This window comes from Thalassophryne amazonica, chromosome 4, assembly GCF_902500255.1.
Source record: "Thalassophryne amazonica chromosome 4, fThaAma1.1, whole genome shotgun sequence".
NCBI lineage: Eukaryota > Metazoa > Chordata > Actinopteri > Batrachoidiformes > Batrachoididae > Thalassophryne > Thalassophryne amazonica.
The window spans coordinates 1,833,993-1,852,623 of NC_047106.1; the positions used below are offsets into that span (position 1 = coordinate 1,833,993).

General features: G+C 41.5%; 1 protein-coding gene across 1 annotated transcript in view; it reads left to right on the forward strand.

Moving 5' to 3' along the window:
* The window catches only part of LOC117509347 (coagulation factor VII), a 146,568-nt gene that overhangs the window by 17,269 nt on the left and 110,668 nt on the right, over positions 1–18,631 (forward strand). The gene's annotated exons all lie outside the window — the stretch shown is intronic.

Below are 18,631 nucleotides of genomic sequence, written 5' to 3' on the forward strand. Positions count from 1 at the left end.
GTGTAAAGGTCAGAGGGCCGAGCTCACACTAGCATCCAGTGGAATTTAACACAAAAAGGCCAAGAGAGCAAATTTGAGTCTACAGTGAAAATCCCCCCAAAGTTTAGCATGTGACCAACCTCCTCCTCCTCCTCAGGTCTTCGGACCTGGGCCTATTGGTTGTGCCTAGGACAAGACTGAAGACCAGGGGAGACTGTGCTTTCGAGGTGGTGGCACCTAAAATGTGGAATGCATTGCTTTGGACCTACGCTCCGTGGACTCTGTTGAAACATTTAAAGTGAAGCTAAAGACCCTTTTGTATAGGCTGGCTTTTACCTAGTTTTTATGGTTTTATGTTTCTGCTGTTTTTAATTTCTCTGTTCTTATGTGAAGCACTTTGTGATTTCTATCTTGAAAGGTGCTATATAAATAAACCTTACTTACTTACTCCCTTTGTTGAGTCCTCGTGTGGTTTATATAGCCAACACATGTAATAACTTATGGAGGCTGACACAGGTTTCAGCAGAGAAAAGCAGCCTATTGTTTCTTTGGAATGTGCCAGTTAACACTTGAAGGCAGTTTCACTTCAGCACCAGCCTTCTCCCTTTGAACTCTCACTGAGCTTAGAGTTCAACCATAAATAGGGGATGCCTTTCACACAGACCCCAGATTTTACAATGTCACAACCAATGCAATCAAGAAGGATCAGTGCTCAGGAGGCCTTAGCAATGCTATAGAGCATGTCGGACTGTGAATCTGATGGTGGAAATGTGGGCGACTTTGTATTTCAGAATGAAAACGTTGTCATCGATTCTTCAAGTGATGAGGATGTGACTGCTCTTGCACCAGTAAATCTTCCCCTCCAAAGATGCACCAGGAGACGGGCGGTCAAGTATGTGATTGAGCAGGACAGTTCAAACACAGAGGCTACATCAGACGAGGAGGAAGATACAAAGCATGGCAACCCCCCTTGTAGCAAAAACTAAAAAGTTGCTGATTTGAGCATGAACACCTGGATCCACAGAGAAGGCGAAAGATGGAACTGTTTGGTTCCACTGCAGCGTTGGAGACTGTTCTGTTCATGAAACATCACAGACAGCATTCAGTGGATCTGGAGGGCCAACAGAGTTTGCAAAAAGCAAAATCACAACTCGCTTTCAAAGCTTCCTGTGTTTGGTGGATATCAGCATGTTGTTGACCATCAGAGACTGTACAGTCCAGGAGGGATGTAGAACAAACCCCAGCTGGCAGATGAGCATCTATGAGCTGATAGCGTTCCTTGGAATCCTTTTCCGAAGGGCTGCCAAGGCCTACATTGGTGCCATGCAATTCATGTGGGCCAATACATTTGGCAACCCAGATATCAAAGCCATAATGCCCTGTAACCGCTTTCTTGAAATAAAGGGGTACCTTCGCTTCAACAACAAGGACACCCTCAAGGAACGCTTACAAATGGACAAATTTGCAGCAATTTCTGACATCTGGCAGCGGTTTGTGTCGTCCTACAGTCCAGGGCGGCAACCATGGATTAGCAATTATTGCCGTCAAAGGTTCATTGTCCCTTTCTGCAGTACACTGCATCCAAGCCTGACAAGTTTGGAATCAAGTTTTGGACTGCAGCAGATCTGGACAGAAAATACATGTCTAATGCCATCCATTAGTTGGGAAAAGATCCCACTCATCTGGCGGGAGAGAGGCTGTCAGAGAATGTTGTTTTGAAATTGATGGAACCATTTATGGACCAGGGAAGGACTGTAACTATGGACAATTTCTTTACCTCTCTGTCTTTGCCTAACATGCTTCTTCAAGGAAAAACAACTTTGCTTGGCACCATCAACAAAAATCATCAGAACCAAACACTGCTGTTGATTGTAACCATTTCAAATGTGGTGTTGATATCATGGACCAGAAATTACGCAACTACTCCGTGCATGCAGGAACACGGAGATGGCCCATGGCTATGTTTTACAACCTGTTGGACATGGCTGCCACAAATGCACATGTTTTATACGTAGCATGTACAGGATCAAAAGAAAGTCGGCAATTGTTCATGCTGGAGCTCACTGACGAATTTCAAAACAGACATTTGCAGGAAAAGGCACTAGGGGAAAGAGCGCAAACAGCAGCGTTGTGAGATGAGAGTTTCTCAGAAGAAAAAGACACAGTGTACATACTCTGCAATAACAGAAGCACTGAATGTTGTGTACACTGCCAAAAAACTACACCTGTAGCAAATGTAGGAAAGACAGCCCTTGGGAATGTGGAAACTGCTAGTTATGACATCTGTATGCTACATTTGTGTGCTTTGTATTGTCTTTGTATAATAACAAGCCTTTTCTTTGGGAGAAATAAAATTTTGTTTTCTTCCTGATGTTATACCTTCTGTTTGTTGTTATTCCAAGATGAAATTTTTTTTGTTGAGGGGGAGGGGGGGGGGTGCTAATCCCAGTTGTATGACACTGTGAGCTTAGTACAGTAAATTGTCATTGTAATTGGATGTTTAGCCTACAACCAAATTAACCATTCATGAAGGATTTACATCAGAAATACTTCTGCCCTTCTTAAAATGACAGGCAATTATTACAATAAGTGTTTTTTTTTAATGACAAATAGAAAACGTATCTTGGATCAAATGATAAAAAATAGGGTAAAACTGTTTGTTGGCTAAATAAAATGTAAAATGAAATGGTCTTCAAGCACAGAATTTGAAAATACTAACAGCATGTGTCTTTACATGGTGAAAAAAAAAAACAGAATGTCATCCTAAAATCAAAAAGTACCAATCTCAGCTGTCCCTGCAAACAGTGTGATCATGTATTACCCTTAGCAACAAAGTGAGATCAGTAAATGGAGATCTGACTGTGGACCCTATACTCAGTGAAAGGTGGAGTGGTCTTCATCCAAGAGGGCCGGGAGGGACGAGAGGCCAGCAGCAAATGTTTTTATTTATTAGGGGAGGTGATGGTCTAGTGGTTAAGTGTTGGGCTTGAGACCAGAGGATCCTTGGTTCAAATCTCAGCCTGACTGGAAAATCACTAAGGGCCCTTGGACAAGGTCCTTAATCCCCTACTTTCTCCCGGTGTGTAGTGAGCACCTTGTATGGCAGCACCCCGACATCGGGGTGAAAGTGAGGCATTATTGGAAAGTGATTTACTATTTCTCCATGCCAGCCGCAGCACCACCTGCTGGCTTCCGCTGCTACTCATGTGCTTGTCACTCATCATTCTTCTTTCATCTGGGAGACATAACACATTGACAAGAGAATAGATTAGTATATAATTGAAACATCAATGAATAGGTTCATCTGAAGGCCACTTGTTTCCTGGTTACCTGTGGAGGAAGTCGGTGTTATTCCCAGAGTTCTAGCAAGAGGTTTGATATGTTTACAAGAACAATCATCCACCATGACTTTAACTGTAAATTATGATTATCCTTAATTAAATCCAAATCTAATTTGACTAGTTGGTTTAGACCAGAGGACTGCTAGCCACCCAGGAGAACGTTGTCTCAAACAGACGTGCCGGTGTTTGTCATCCATGGGAGTCCAGACAGCTCTCTGACCTGGGCACATTTTGGTGGTGGTAACAGAGAACAGACTCTAGTTTGAAAAACGGGTTTGTCACCAAGTTTTGTTGTAGCTATTTTTTGTTTGAATGAAATTTCCCAGTCATTAGCGACAGACTACAAATATAAATGAAAGGTTTAACAATACTATCAGTAACGCTCTTTACCAGAAACATATTGAAATTAAAACTGTCCGTTGTTTTTGTACCTTTTAATTCACATACAATCAATCAATCAATCAATCAATTTTTTTTATATAGCGCCAAATCACAACAAACAGTTGCCCCAAGGCGCTTTATATTGTAAGGCAAGGCCATATAATAATTATGTAAAACCCCAACGGTCAAAACGACCCCCTGTGAGCAAGCACTTGGCTACAGTGGGAAGGAAAAACTCCCTTTTAACAGGAAGAAACCTCCAGCAGAACCAGGCTCAGGGAGGGGCAGTCTTCTGCTGGGACTGGTTGGGGCTGAGGGAGAGAACCAGGAAAAAGACATGCTGTGGAGGGGAGCAGAGATCGATCACTAATGATTAAATGCAGAGTGGTGCATACAGAGCAAAAAGAGAAAGAAACAGTGCATCATGGGAACCCCCCAGCAGTCTACGTCTATAGCAGCATAACTAAGGGATGGTTCAGGGTCACCTGATCCAGCCCTAACTATAAGCTTTAGCAAAAAGGAAAGTTTTAAGCCTAATCTTAAAAGTAGAGAGGGTGTCTGTCTCCCTGATCTGAATTGGGAGCTGGTTCCACAGGAGAGGAGCCTGAAAGCTGAAGGCTCTGCCTCCCATTCTACTCTTACAAACCCTAGGAACTACAAGTAAGCCTGCAGTCTGAGAGCGAAGCGCTCTATTGGGGTGATATGGTACTACGAGGTCCCTAAGATAAGATGGGACCTGATTATTCAAAACCTTATAAGTAAGAAGAAGAATTTTAAATTCTATTCTAGAATTAACAGGAAGCCAATGAAGAGAGGCCAATATGGGTGAGATATGCTCTCTCCTTCTAGTCCCCGTCAGTACTCTAGCTGCAGCATTTTGAATTAACTGAAGGCTTTTTAGGGAACTTTTAGGACAACCTGATAATAATGAATTACAATAGTCCAGCCTAGAGGAAATAAATGCATGAATTAGTTTTTCAGCATCACTCTGAGACAAGACCTTTCTGATTTTAGAGATATTGCGTAAATGCAAAAAAGCAGTCCTACATATTTGTTTAATATGCGCTTTGAATGACATATCCTGATCAAAAATGACTCCAAGATTTCTCACAGTATTACTAGAGGTCAGGGTAATGCCATCCAGAGTAAGGATCTGGTTAGACACCATGTTTCTAAGATTTGTGGGGCCAAGTACAATAACTTCAGTTTTATCTGAGTTTAAAAGCAGGAAATTAGAGGTCATCCATGTCTTTATGTCTGTAAGACAATCCTGCAGTTTAGCTAATTGGTGTGTGTCCTCTGGCTTCATGGATAGATAAAGCTGGGTATCATCTGCGTAACAATGAAAATTTAAGCAATACCGTCTAATAATACTGCCTAAGGGAAGCATATATAAAGTGAATAAAATTGGTCCTAGCACAGAACCTTGTGGAACTCCATAATTAACTTTAGTCTGTGAAGAAGATTCCCCATTTACATGAACAAATTGTAATGTCAACAATGTCAATTGTTTCTTTTTCATCTGGTTCTATAATAACCATTGAGTCCAAAATTATACTGAATGCAATATTATTGGAAATGTTTTAGGAGACGCAAGTAAATTGGCATAATTTTTTTCCCCCCACATTAACAATGTACTCAATGAAATGATGTGCTATAGGTTTCTTCCCTTAAAGACTACGAGGTCTGTGAGAAAAGTATCGGACCTTTTTATTTTTTTCAAAAACTATATGGATTTGAATCACGTGCGATTTCATCAGACAAGCTTGAACCCTCGTAGGCATGCGAGAGTTTTTTCACGCCTGTCGGTTACGTCATTCGCCTGTGGGCTGGCTTTGAGTGAGGAGTGGTCCACCCCTCCCGTTGGAATTCCTTTGTCTAACAACTTGCTGAGAGACTGGCGCTTTACTTTCTCAAAATTTTTTCAGAACCTGTGAGGCACATCGAAGTGGACACCATTCGAGAAATTCAGCTGGTTTTCGGTGAAAATTGTAATGGCTGATGTGAGATTATGGAGTGTTACTGTTGCTTTAAGGACTTCCCACGGAGCGGGACGTCGTGCCGCGCTCTGAGGCGCCGTCGTCAGCCTGTTTCAAGCTGAAAACCTCCAAATTTAAGCCTCTGTTGACCCAGGACATTGTGAGAGAACAGAGAACTTTCAGAAGAGGTCGGGATCAGCAGTTTATCCGGACATTCCACTGTTTAAAGGAGATTCTGTAATGAAAGACGTGCGGACGGATTGGCGCGTCAGCAGGCAGCCGGCACGGCGCGCTGCCACAGGAAAAACACCTCCATTGGAAGCCTTAAGGACAAGTTGGAACATGTCCAGCTGTTAAACAATTTCTCAGATACTCACTCTACTGAAAGCCATCAAAAGCCGCCTGGTTTTTACAAATGGTTATCAACACGGAGGTGTTTTGGATATGGATTATTATGGACAAAACAGGACCAGCTTGAGCTGGTGTGAACAGGGCGCAACGCTCCTGCTCACGGCTGATCTACTAATTAAAATGTACGACTGTGCTCAGTAAACCAGATTTACGCTCTCACACATTCCTCAAGGCAGCAAGAGGTCATTTTACCGTGTGAGTGGTTCAGTGGTTAACTTGGAAAGTAATATCAAGTAAAATCACACAGACACACAATATATATATATATATATATATATATATGAAAGACAGAATCAAAGACATTATAAATTGATAAGTATATTTACAATTTTTTTTTTGACATGTTTGTTACTAACTCTGGCCTGGTGTCATATTTTTTATCCATTTAACTTGTTGTTGTAGCCATTATTTCACCAGGTTTGTCTCATTGAGATCAGAAGATCAATTTTTCAAGGGAGACCTGACCAAAAATGGCAGCAATACACAGTTTCAACAAACAGTCACGCAGACTCAATACAATACAAATATGTAAGGAAACATCAGTTAAAACAGTGAAAGTCTGCATTCCAGCCTTTTAACTGCAGATTTAAAAACAGTCGGACACCAAGTTTTGCAGTTTAAATTCAGTCTGCAGATTATTCCACACAGTGGGTGCAGAAAACCTAAAAGATTTCTTTCCCAGTTCAGTTCAAACTCCGGGGACAACAAACTGTACAAAGCTTGATGATCTCAGGTTGTGTGATCCATCCTTTAAAATCAATAAGGAGGAGAGGTAGTCGGGTATTTTCCCAAGAATGCCTTTATAAATGAACACATACCAATGTCCAAGATGGCATGTACTTATCAGGTCTGGTTCCACAGAAAGGCTGGACACAAATGCAGGACTCGATAACAGAGCTCTGTGAGTAAAAACAGTTTACTGAAGCACAGGTACACAAAAAGCCAGTCCAACAAGAGCAGAAATACATGGAACATCAGGCTTTGGCGTGGTCAATAATACAGGCAGGTGGTCATAACACAAGATAGGCAAGAAGGTCAGGAATACACAAAAACAGAGCTCAAGAGAAGGCACAAGGCACATCAATCTGGCAAAGGAACAAGGCAAACAGAGGAGCTTAAATACACCCAGGTGATGAGGTGCTGATTGGAAGCAGGTGTGCGTGGAACGCACCAGAAAGGTCGGTGTGGCCAGAGAGAGGGAAACACCCACTACCAAGACCCAGCAGAGACAGACAAGAGAGAAAGGAACAGACAGACCCAAACGGAAAAAACCCCAGGCAAGAAAAGCAGGCGAACAATACAAAAACAACCACAACACGACAATACCTCACATCCTGACAATACTTAAAGATGTCCAACTAACTTTAGTGTATAAAGTACAATGATGAGTTTAACAAAAACATAGTTTGTTATAAATCTCCATGGTACACACTGCCCAACATTTGCAGACTTTGAGCAAAGACATTCATGTATAAAACATCACCATAATCAAGGAGAGGTAAGAATGTTGACTCCACAAGTCTCTTTTTGACATTGAAAGAGAAACAGGACTTGTTTCTATAATAAAAACCTAATAAACCTTTCAGCTTTCTAGCAACATGCTGAATATGCCCTTTAAAAGACAAGTTTTCATCCAATAAAACCCCCAGATACTTAAAAGAAGATACAAGCTCAATTTCTTGCCCATCAATAGTAACAGTTTTCTCAGACCATGTTCCTGTTGCTCTTGTAGATGAAAACAACATGAGTTTAGTTTCAACATTCAACAAGTTGCAGCTGCCTAAGCTGATCCTGAACCAAATTTAAAGCATGCTGAAGATGTACAAAAGCTAGTGCAGGTGTAGGTGCACAGCAGTAAATGACTGTATCATCAGCATAAAAATGAAAATTTGCATTTGGAACATTCTGTCCCAAGCAGTTAATATAAATAGTAAATAAGAGCAGTGTCAGAACGGGAGAGAGCCCAGCACCCGGAGAGGGTGAACCCACAATACAAACTCCCAGACCAGGCTTTGGGGTACAAGTAGTTGTCGTGTTTATTTCAGGCTGAGGTTCAGTACACAGGTTGTCAGGCAGCGGAACAGAGGTACAGACAGGGTCATATCCAGGCATGGGCCAGAGGCACGAGCAAACACTGACATCAGGGCTGAGGCAAAAGGTGCGGTTGAGAAACACAGAGCAAGACACTGGTACACAGCAGACAAATCAGGACTGAGTATGGATGGATGGATGGATGAGTATGGCTGGATGGATGGATGAGTATGGATGGGGCAAGATGGTGAGGAAGGGAGTGCGCAAAGTGGAGTGATGTAATAGACAAAGACACGTGAGTGAAAACACAAAGCAAAATGAATCAAAGTGTGGGAGGAGGGCACAGAGCTGGTGAAGTGACGCGACAATACAAACAGAGATGCGAGAGAGATGAAGACATAACAGCCAGTGCTGGGCGTGGAGTGAAACAGGGAACCATGAACCAGACTAAATAGAAGACAGAATAAAATATAACACTAAACTGGAACTGACAAATGACTGAAGAATACAAAAAGAAAACTGGATGACAAAACCAACAAGCAACGACTACATAATAAACCAAAAGCAAAATCCGATATTACAGAACAACAGAAAACAGAAATGAGAACCGCAAAAATTAACAGATGACAACTGAATTATAAACAATGAAAACACAATCTGGCAGAACTAGAAAGGAACTGGATAATGGCTAAAGAATGAAAAGTAACAAAGAAACAAAGTGACAAAGCAAAATAGAACAGAGAATAAACACATGATAAATAACTAATAAAACAGAACAGGGGCAGAAGGTGGGTAAAAGAAAGGGGAAAAAATTAAACCAGAACCTCAATCAGGGCCGGGCATGACAAGCGGACCCAGAACTGAACCTTGAGGCACACCTTTGTGTATAGGCAATACCTCAAATATCAATCAATCAATCAATCAATTTTTTTATATAGTGCCAAATCACAACAAACAGTTGCCCCAAGGCGCTTTATATTGTAAGGCAAGGCCATACAATAATTATGTAAAACCTTAACGGTCAAAACGACCCCCTGTGAGCAAGCACTTGGCTACAGTGGGAAGGAAAAACTCCCTTTTAACAGGAAGAAACCTCCAGCAGAACCAGGCTCAGGGAGGGGCAGTCTTCTGCTGGGACTGGTTGGGGCTGAGGGAGAGAACCAGGAAAAAGACATGCTGTGTAGGGGAGCAGAGATCGATCACTAATGATTAAATGCAGAGTGGTGCATACAGAGCAAAAAGAGAAAGAAACAGTGCATCATGGGAACCCCCCAGCAGTCTACGTCTATAGCAGCATAACTAAGGGATGGTTCAGGGTCACCTGATCCAGCCCTAACTATAAGCTTTAGCAAAAAGGAAAGTTTTAAGCCTAATCTTAAAAGTAGAGAGGGTGTCTGTCTCCCTGATCTGAATTGGGAGCTGGTTCCACAGGAGAGGAGCCTGAAAGCTGAAGGCTCTGCCTCCCATTCTACTCTTACAAACCCTAGGAACTACAAGTAAGCCTGCAGTCTGAGAGCGAAGCGCTCTATTGGGGTGATATGGTACTACGAGGTCCCTAAGATAAGATGGGACCTGATTATTCAAAACCTTATAAGTAAGAAGAAGAATTTTAAATTCTATTCTAGAATTAACAGGAAGCCAATGAAGAGAGGCCAATATGGGTGAGATATGCTCTCTCCTTCTAGTCCCCGTCAGTACTCTAGCTGCAGCATTTTGAATTAACTGAAGGCTTTTTAGGGAACTTTTAGGACAACCTGATAATAATGAATTACAATAGTCCAGCCTAGAGGAAATAAATGCATGAATTAGTTTTTCAGCATCACTCTGAGACAAGACCTTTCTGATTTTAGAGATATTGCGTAAATGCAAAAAAGCAGTCCTACATATTTGTTTAATATGTGCTTTGAATGACATATCCTGATCAAAAATGACTCCAAGATTTCTCACAGTATTACTAGAGGTCAGGGTGATGCCATCCAGAGTAAGGATCTGGTTAGACACCATGTTTCTAAGATTTGTGGTGCCAAGTACAATAACTTCAGTTTTATCTGAGTTTAAAAGCAGGAAATTAGAGGTCATCCATGTCTTTATGTCTGTAAGACAATCCTGCAGTTTAGCTAATTGGTGTGTGTCGTCTGGCTTCATGGATAGATAAAGCTGGGTATCATCTGCGTAACAATGAAAATTTAAGCAATACCGTCTAATAATACTGCCTAAGGGAAGCATGTATAAAGTGAATAAAATTGGTCCTAGCACAGAACCTTGTGGAACTCCATAATTAACTTTAGTCTGTGAAGAAGATTCCCCATTTACATGAACAAACTGTAATCTATTAGACAAATATGATTCAAACCACCGCAGCGTAGTGCCTTTAATACCTATGGCATGCTCTAATCTCTGTAATAAAATTTTATGGTCAATAGTATCAAAAGCAGCACTGAGGTCTAACAGAACAAGCACAGAGATGAGTCCACTGTCCGAGGCCATAAGAAGATCATTTGTAACCTTCACTAATGCTGTTTCTGTACTATGATGAATTCTAAAACCTGACTGAAACTCTTCAAATAGACCATTCCTCTGCAGATGATCAGTTAGCTGTTTTACAACTACCCTTTCAAGAATTTTTGAGAGAAAAGGAAGGTTGGAGATTGGCCTATAATTAGCTAAAATAGCTGGGTCAAGTGATGGCTTTTTAAGTAATGGTTTAATTACTGCCACCTTAAAAGCCTGTGGTACATAGCCAACTAACAAAGATAGATTGATCATATTTAAGATCGAAGCATTAAATAATGGTAGGGCTTCCTTGAGCAGCCTGGTAGGAATGGGGTCTAATAAACATGTTGATGGTTTGGATGAAGTAACTAATGAAAATAACTCAGACAGAACAATCGGAGAGAAAGAGTCTAACCAAATACCGGCATCACTGAAAGCAGCCAAAGATAACGATACGTCTTTGGGATGGTTATGAGTAATTTTTTCTCTAATAGTTAAAATTTTGTTAGCAAAGAAAGTCATGAAGTCATTACTAGTTAAAGTTAATGGAATACTCAGCTCAATAGAGCTCTGACTCTTTGTCAGCCTGGCTACAGTGCTGAAAAGAAACCTGGGGTTGTTCTTATTTTCTTCAATTAGTGATGAGTAGAAAGATGTCCTAGCTTTACGGAGGGCTTTTTTATAGAGCAACAGACTCTTTTTCCAGGCTAAGTGAAGATCTTCTAAATTAGTGAGACGCCATTTCCTCTCCAACTTACGGGTTATCTGCTTTAAGCTACGAGTTTGTGAGTTATACCACGGAGTCAGGCACTTCTGATTTAAAGCTCTCTTTTTTAGAGGAGCTACAGCATCCAAAGTTGTCTTCAATGAGGATGTAAAACTATTGACGAGATACTCTATCTCACTTACAGAGTTTAGGTAGCTACTCTGCACTGTGTTGGTATATGGCATTAGAGAACATAAAGAAGGAATCATATCCTTAAACCTAGTTACAGCGCTTTCTGAAAGACTTCTAGTGTAATGAAACTTATTCCCCACTGCTGGGTAGTCCATCAGAGTAAATGTAAATGTTATTAAGAAATGATCAGACAGAAGGGAGTTTTCAGGGAATACTGTTAAGTCTTCTATTTCCATACCATAAGTCAGAACAAGATCTAAGATATGATTAAAGTGGTGGGTGGACTCATTTACTTTTTGAGCAAAGCCAATAGAGTCTAATAATAGATTAAATGCAGTGTTGAGGCTGTCATTCTCAGCATCTGTGTGGATGTTAAAATCGCCCACTATAATTATCTTATCTGAGCTAAGCACTAAGTCAGACAAAAGGTCTGAAAATTCACAGAGAAACTCACAGTAACGACCAGGTGGACGATAGATAATAACAAATAAAACTGGTTTTTGGGACTTCCAATTTGGATGGACAAGACTAAGAGACAAGCTTTCAAATGAATTAAAGCTCTGTCTAGGTTTTTGATTAATTAATAAGCTGGAATGGAAGATTGCTGCTAATCCTCCGCCACGGCCCGTGCTACGAGCATTCTGACAGTTAGTGTGACTCGGGGGTGTTCAATCAATCAATCAATCAACTTTTTTCTTATATAGCGCCAAATCACAACAAACAGTTGCCCCAAGGCGCCCCATATTGTAAGGCAAGGCCATACAATAATTATGAAAAACCCCAACGGTCAAAACGACCCCTTATGAGCAAGCACTTGGCAACAGTGGGAAGGAAAAACTCCCTTTTAACAGGAAGAAACCTCCAGCAGAACCAGGCTCAGGGAGGGGCAGTCTTCTGCTGAGACTGGTTGGGGCTGAGGGAAAAAACCAGGAAAAAGACATGCCGTGAAGGGGGGCAGAGATCGATCACTAATGATTAAATGCAGAGTGATGCATACGGAGCAAAAAGAGAAAGAAACAGTGCATCATGGGAACCCCCCCACAATCTACGTCTAAAGCAGCATAACCAAGGGATGGTCCAGGGTCACCCGATCCAGCCCTAACTATAAGCCTTAGCGAAAAGGAAAGTTTTAAGCCTAATCTTAAAAGTAGAGAGGGTATCTGTCTCCCTGATCTGAATTGGGAGCTGGTTCCACAGGAGAGGAGCCTGAAAGCTGAAGGCTCTGCCTCCCATTCTACTCTTACAAACCCTAGGAACTACAAGTAAGCCTGCAGTCTGAGAGCGAAGCGCTCTAATGGGGTAATATGGTACTACGAGGTCCCTAAGATAAGATGGGACCTGATTATTCAAAACCTTATAAGTAAGAAGAAGAATTTTAAATTCTATTCTAGAATTAACAGGAAGCCAATGAAGAGACGCCAACACGGGTGAGATATGCTCTCTCCTGCTAGTCCCCGTCAGTACTCTAGCTGCAGCATTCTGAACCAACTGAAGGCTTTTTAGGGAACTTTTAGGACAACCTGATAATAATGAATTACAATAGTCCAGCCTAGAGGAAATAAATGCATGAATTAGTTTTTCAGCATCACTCTGAGACAAGACCTTTCTGATTTTAGAGATATTGCGTAAATGCAAAAAGGCAGTCCTACATATTTGTTTAATATGCGCTTTGAATGACATATCCTGATCAAAAATGACTCCAAGATTTCTCACAGTATTACTAGAGATCAGGGAAATGCCATCCAGAGTAACGATCTGGTTAGACACCATGCTTCTAAGATTTGTGGGGCCAAGTACAATAACTTCAGTTTTATCTGAGTTTAAAAGCAGGAAATTAGAGGTCATCCATGTCTTTATGTCTGTAAGACAATCCTGCAGTTTAGCTAATTGGTGTGTATCCTCTGGCTTCATGGATAGATAAAGCTGGGTATCATCTGCGTAACAATGAAAATTTAAGCAATACCGTCTAATAATACTGCCTAAGGGAAGCATGTATAAAGTGAATAAAATTGGTCCTAGCACAGAACCTTGTGGAACTCCATAATTAACTTTAGTCTGTGAAGAAGATTCCCCATTTACATGAACAAACTGTAATCTATTAGACAAATATGATTCAAACCACCGCAGCGCAGTGCCTTTAATACCTATGTGTTGACTCATTTAAACTAACATATTCATCCTGCTGTAACCAGGTTTCTGTTAGGCAGAATAAATCAATACGTTGATCAATTATTATATCATTTACCAACAGGGACTTAGAAGAGAGAGACCTAATGTTTAATAGACCACATTTAACTGTTTTAGTCTGTGGTGCAGTTGAAGGTGCTATATTATTTTTTCTTTTTGAATTTTTATGCTTAAATAGATTTTTGCTGATTATTGGTGGCCTGGGAGCAGGCACCGTCTCTACGGGGATGGGGCAACGAGGGGACGGCAGGGGGAGAGAAGCTGCAGAGAGGTGTATAAGACCACAGCTCTGCCTCCTGGTCCCAACCCTGGACAGTCACAGTTTGGAGGATCCAAGAAAATTGGCCAGATTTCTAGAAATGAGAGCTGCTCCATCTAAAGTGGGATGGATGCCGTCTCTCCTAACAAGACCAGGTTTTCCCCAGAAGCTTTGCCAATTATCAATGAAGCCCACCTCATTTTTTGGACACCACTCAGACAGCCAGCAATTCAAGGAGAACATGCGGCTAAACATGTCACTCCCGGTCTGATTGGGGAGGGGCCCAGAGAAAACTACAGAGTCCGACATTGTTTTTGCAAAGTTACACACCGATTTAATGTTAATTTTAGTGACCTCCGATTGGCGTAACCGAGTGTCATTACTGCCGACGTGAATTACAATCTTACCAAATTTACGCTTAGCCTTAGCCAGCAATTTCAAATGTCCTTCGATGTCGCCTGCTCTGGCCCCCGGAAGACAATTGACAATGGTTGCTGGTGTCGCTAACTTCACATTTCTCAAAACAGAGTCGCCAATAACCAGAGTTTGATCCTCGGCGAGTGTATCGTCGAGTGGGGAAAAACGGCTAGAGATGTGAACGGGTTGACGGTGTACACGGGGCTTCTGTTTAGGGCTACGCTTCCTCCTCACAGTCACCCAGTCAGCCTGCTTTCCCGACTGCCCGGGATCTGCCAGGGGGGAACTAACGGCGACTAAGCTACCTTGGTCCGCACCGACTACAGGGGCCTGGCTAGCTGTAGAATTTTCCACGGTGCGGAGCCGAGTCTCCAATTCGCCCAGCCTGGCCTCCAAAGCTACGAATAAGCTGCACTTATTACAAGTACCGTTACTGCTAAAGGAGGCCGAGGAATAACTAAACATTTCACACCCAGAGCAGAAAAGTACGGGAGAGACAGGAGAAGCCGCCATGCTAAATCGGCTAAGAGCTAGTAGCTACGCAACCTAGCGGATTCCTAAAAACAAACAAAGTGAATAATGTGTAAATAATTTAGAGGTGATTCAGCAGAAGGAGTGCCTTAATTAAGGCACCAAACAGGCCATGAAGCAGCACAGGCAACGCACGACAACAGCGAACGCACGACAACGGTGCTAAAATAAAATAAAAATCGACTAAACATGCTGTGGAGCAGCACAGATAACGCACGACAACAGTGCTAAAAAAAATAAATAAATAAATAAAAACGAAAGCGTTAGCAAGCTAGTTAGCTTGCCAACGCTGATGAAAGTTAGCTGATAAAAGTGCTCCGTCGCGATGTTTCGACCGTTAGAGGTCTTCCTTAGGCGTTGGAGCACAGTAAAAAAGTAAAAAAAAAAATAAAAAAAAAAGTAAAAAGGTAAAAAAGTAAAAAAGTCTTGAAAAAGACTGTTAGTTCAAGTCCAAAGCAGCAGGTAGCAGTCTCTGTGTAAACAGTCCCAACAGAGAGCCAAAATTCTGATGCAATCTCACTCCGAAGACCAAGTCGGCAAAGTCCACGTATCAAGTCGACTTATCAATAATGTCTGTTATGCTTTGTAGGTATATAGATTTACCCATGTAGTTGGTCTGTTTTTAGGCTTATGGTTATGGTGCCAGTTAATTTCCCCAGCGTTTCCGCTAAGTTCTTTCTTTGCAGGGGTGTTTTCACAGCTTGACTAAAGAGGTCAATCTGTTCTTCTGAACAATGTCTTGAACGTCCCATTTTCCTCAGGCTTTCAAAGAGAAAAGCATTTTCAACAGGTGCTGGCTTCATCCTTAAATAGGGGACACCTGATTCACACCTGTTTGTTCCACAAAATTGACGAACTCTGACTGAATGCCACACTACTATTATTGTGAACACCCCCTTTTTTTTACTAATAGCCCAATTTCATAGCCTTAAGAGTGTGCATATCATGAATGCTTGGTCTTGTTGGATTTGTGAGAATCTACTGAATCTACTGGTACCTTGTTTCCCATGTAACAATAAGAAATATACTCAAAACCTGGATTAATCTTTTTAGTCACATAGCACTACTATTATTCTGAACGCTACTGTACCTGCTTGAATGAATCATAGGAATCCGTGTGGCTGGAAGTTTCAGAGCCACTTGTGCATGCGACTTATTCACTGATTAATTAAAATTAGCAGTTTAACTCAAAATACACAATTATTCAGAAAGATACCAGTTACAGCTGTGTACGAAGAATCTGAGTCACTGTGAGGGATCGCTCCAATTAGTTTCAAGAGACATTTTCAAAATCTGTAAAGGAAAATGGAGTGTTTCCTTTAATTAGTGGTATCTGAAAAAACAACATCCTATCAGGCATGGCACAAACCAGGTGGACACAAATGCAAACTCTCACAGCAAATGCAGTTCGAATTAGGTTTAATCAAAAAAACAAGCAGGGATTCGGTACACATGTGGTCCAGCAGTGACGCAAAGGTACAGACAGGTGGGAGACTGAGGCAAGGTCCAATAAACAGGCTGAGGTCAAAATACACGGTGTGGTGGCGTTCAGAGGCAAAGACAAAAACGTGGTCGTGGACAGAACAAGGTCAATTACTGGCAGGCTGATCACAAGGCAAAATAAGTCAAGACGTGAGGGCTGGAAAGTGAAATACATTCAACAATCTGGCAGTAAGCTGTGAGACTGTGAGGGCTTAAATAGGGAGCAGGTAATCAAGGTGTGATGAGGTGCAGGTGTCTGGAAGAGGGCATGACTGGGGAAGACAAAGGTAAGTGTAAGAGCGTGCGGTGAGACAAAAGTAAAGTGAACTGGGGCAAGATAACTAAGTGGTAGAAAAACCAGTGGTGCAGATCATGACGTGCACAAACCAAACAATAATCAATGTGAACAAAACAAAGGGATCAACCAAGAAAATAACGTGACCAGCCTAACAGGAGAACAACAAGAAAATAAAAGTCTATAACCAAAACTAGAACAGAAGCGATACTGGCTCAAGTATAAATATAAATGCAATAACAGATAATGAGATGGAAAAGCAAACCATAAATCACACAGAAAATCAATGGCAGAAAACAAAACCAGTAACTAAAGAATACGGCTGATGTCAGCGAAGGACGACACAAAATAAATGATAAACAGAGAATGCAATAAATAACGAAAGGAACATGACCAGATAAAAACAATGAAGATAAATTAGTAACAAAACCAGTGACTAAAGCATAATACAATACATGTGAAAACTAAACTAAGACTGAAGTAACTAAAGGGACATGAGTGAAAGAGAACAAATGCAACTCAGCATTCTTCTTCCTCCAAACACAATGAGTTGAGTTTTTACTAAAAAGTTCTATTTTGGTTTCATCTGACCACATGATATTCTCCCAGTCCTCTTCTGGATCATCGATATGCTCTCTGGCAAACTTCAGATGGGCCTGGACACGTACTGTCTTAAGCAGGGGGACACACCTGGCACTGCAGGATTTGAGTCCCTCTCTGCGTAGTGTGTAGCCTTTGTTACTTTGGTCCCAGCTCTCTGCAGGTCATTCATCAGGTCCCTCCGTGTAGTTCTGGGATTTTTGTTCACCGTTCTCATGATCATTTTGACCCCCCAGGATGACATCTTGTGTGGAGCCCCAGATCGAGGGAGATTATCAATGGTCTTGTATGTCTTCCATTTTCTTACAATTGCTCCCACAGTTGATTTATTCAGACCAACCTGCTTGACTATTGTAGATTCACTCTTCCCAGCCTGGTGCACATCTACAGCTGTCTTCCTGGTGTCCTTCGACAACTCTTTGGTCTTGGCCATGGTTGAGTTTGGAGTGGGACTGTTTGAGGCTGTGACAGGTGTCTTTTATACAGATGAGTTCAAGCAGGTGCCATTAATACAGGTAACAGGTGGAGAACAGAAGAGCTTCTTAAAGAAGAAGTTACAGGTCTGTGAGAGCCAGAAATCTTGCTTGTTTGTGGATGACCAAATACTTATTTTCCACCATAATTTACAAATAAATTCTTTAAAAATCCTACAATGTGATTTTCTGTATTTTTTCTTTCTCATTTTGTCTCTTATAGTTGAAGTGTACCTATGATGAAAATTACAGACCTCTCTCATCTTTCTAAGTAGGAGAACTTGCACAATCAGGGACTGAAAAAACTTTTTTACCCCACTGTAAACAAGTTAACAAAGTTGCTGCCTTTGTGTTGGGTCTGGGAGCATGTGCTGGTACCACACTTTGCTGCATCCACGACAGCGTAAAACCATCTCGGACCCTGGAAGGCAACCACCCAGGCATACAGCCAGTCCATCCCCACCTTCAAAGCTTTCCTCTTGACTGTTTGGGACTCTGGTGGCATTTGATGCCGTCTGCTGGGGCAGCAGCATCACACCAGATCACAGCCAGGCACCATGTGCTTTGTCCAATCAAAGTGGTCCCTGTTCACTTTGTGCACCAGACAAAGGAAGCTCTTCATCTTGATAATTCATCAGATCACACGACTAAAGTGATGTTTTCATTTGTTTATTTTGATGTAAAAAAAAATTAACATTTAAGTTTTGATTTTGAGGTTAAAGGGTTCAGAATGCACACACGGCTTGTTTCAGACTTCAAGGGTTCTTCTGTTTGACTTTTCATGTCTAGTCAAGTCCAGTTAAAGTTTGGCTTTATATCAGAAATGTCCTGTTAGTATTTAGTAGTGGAGAGGTCAGAGGTCATACCCGTGCAC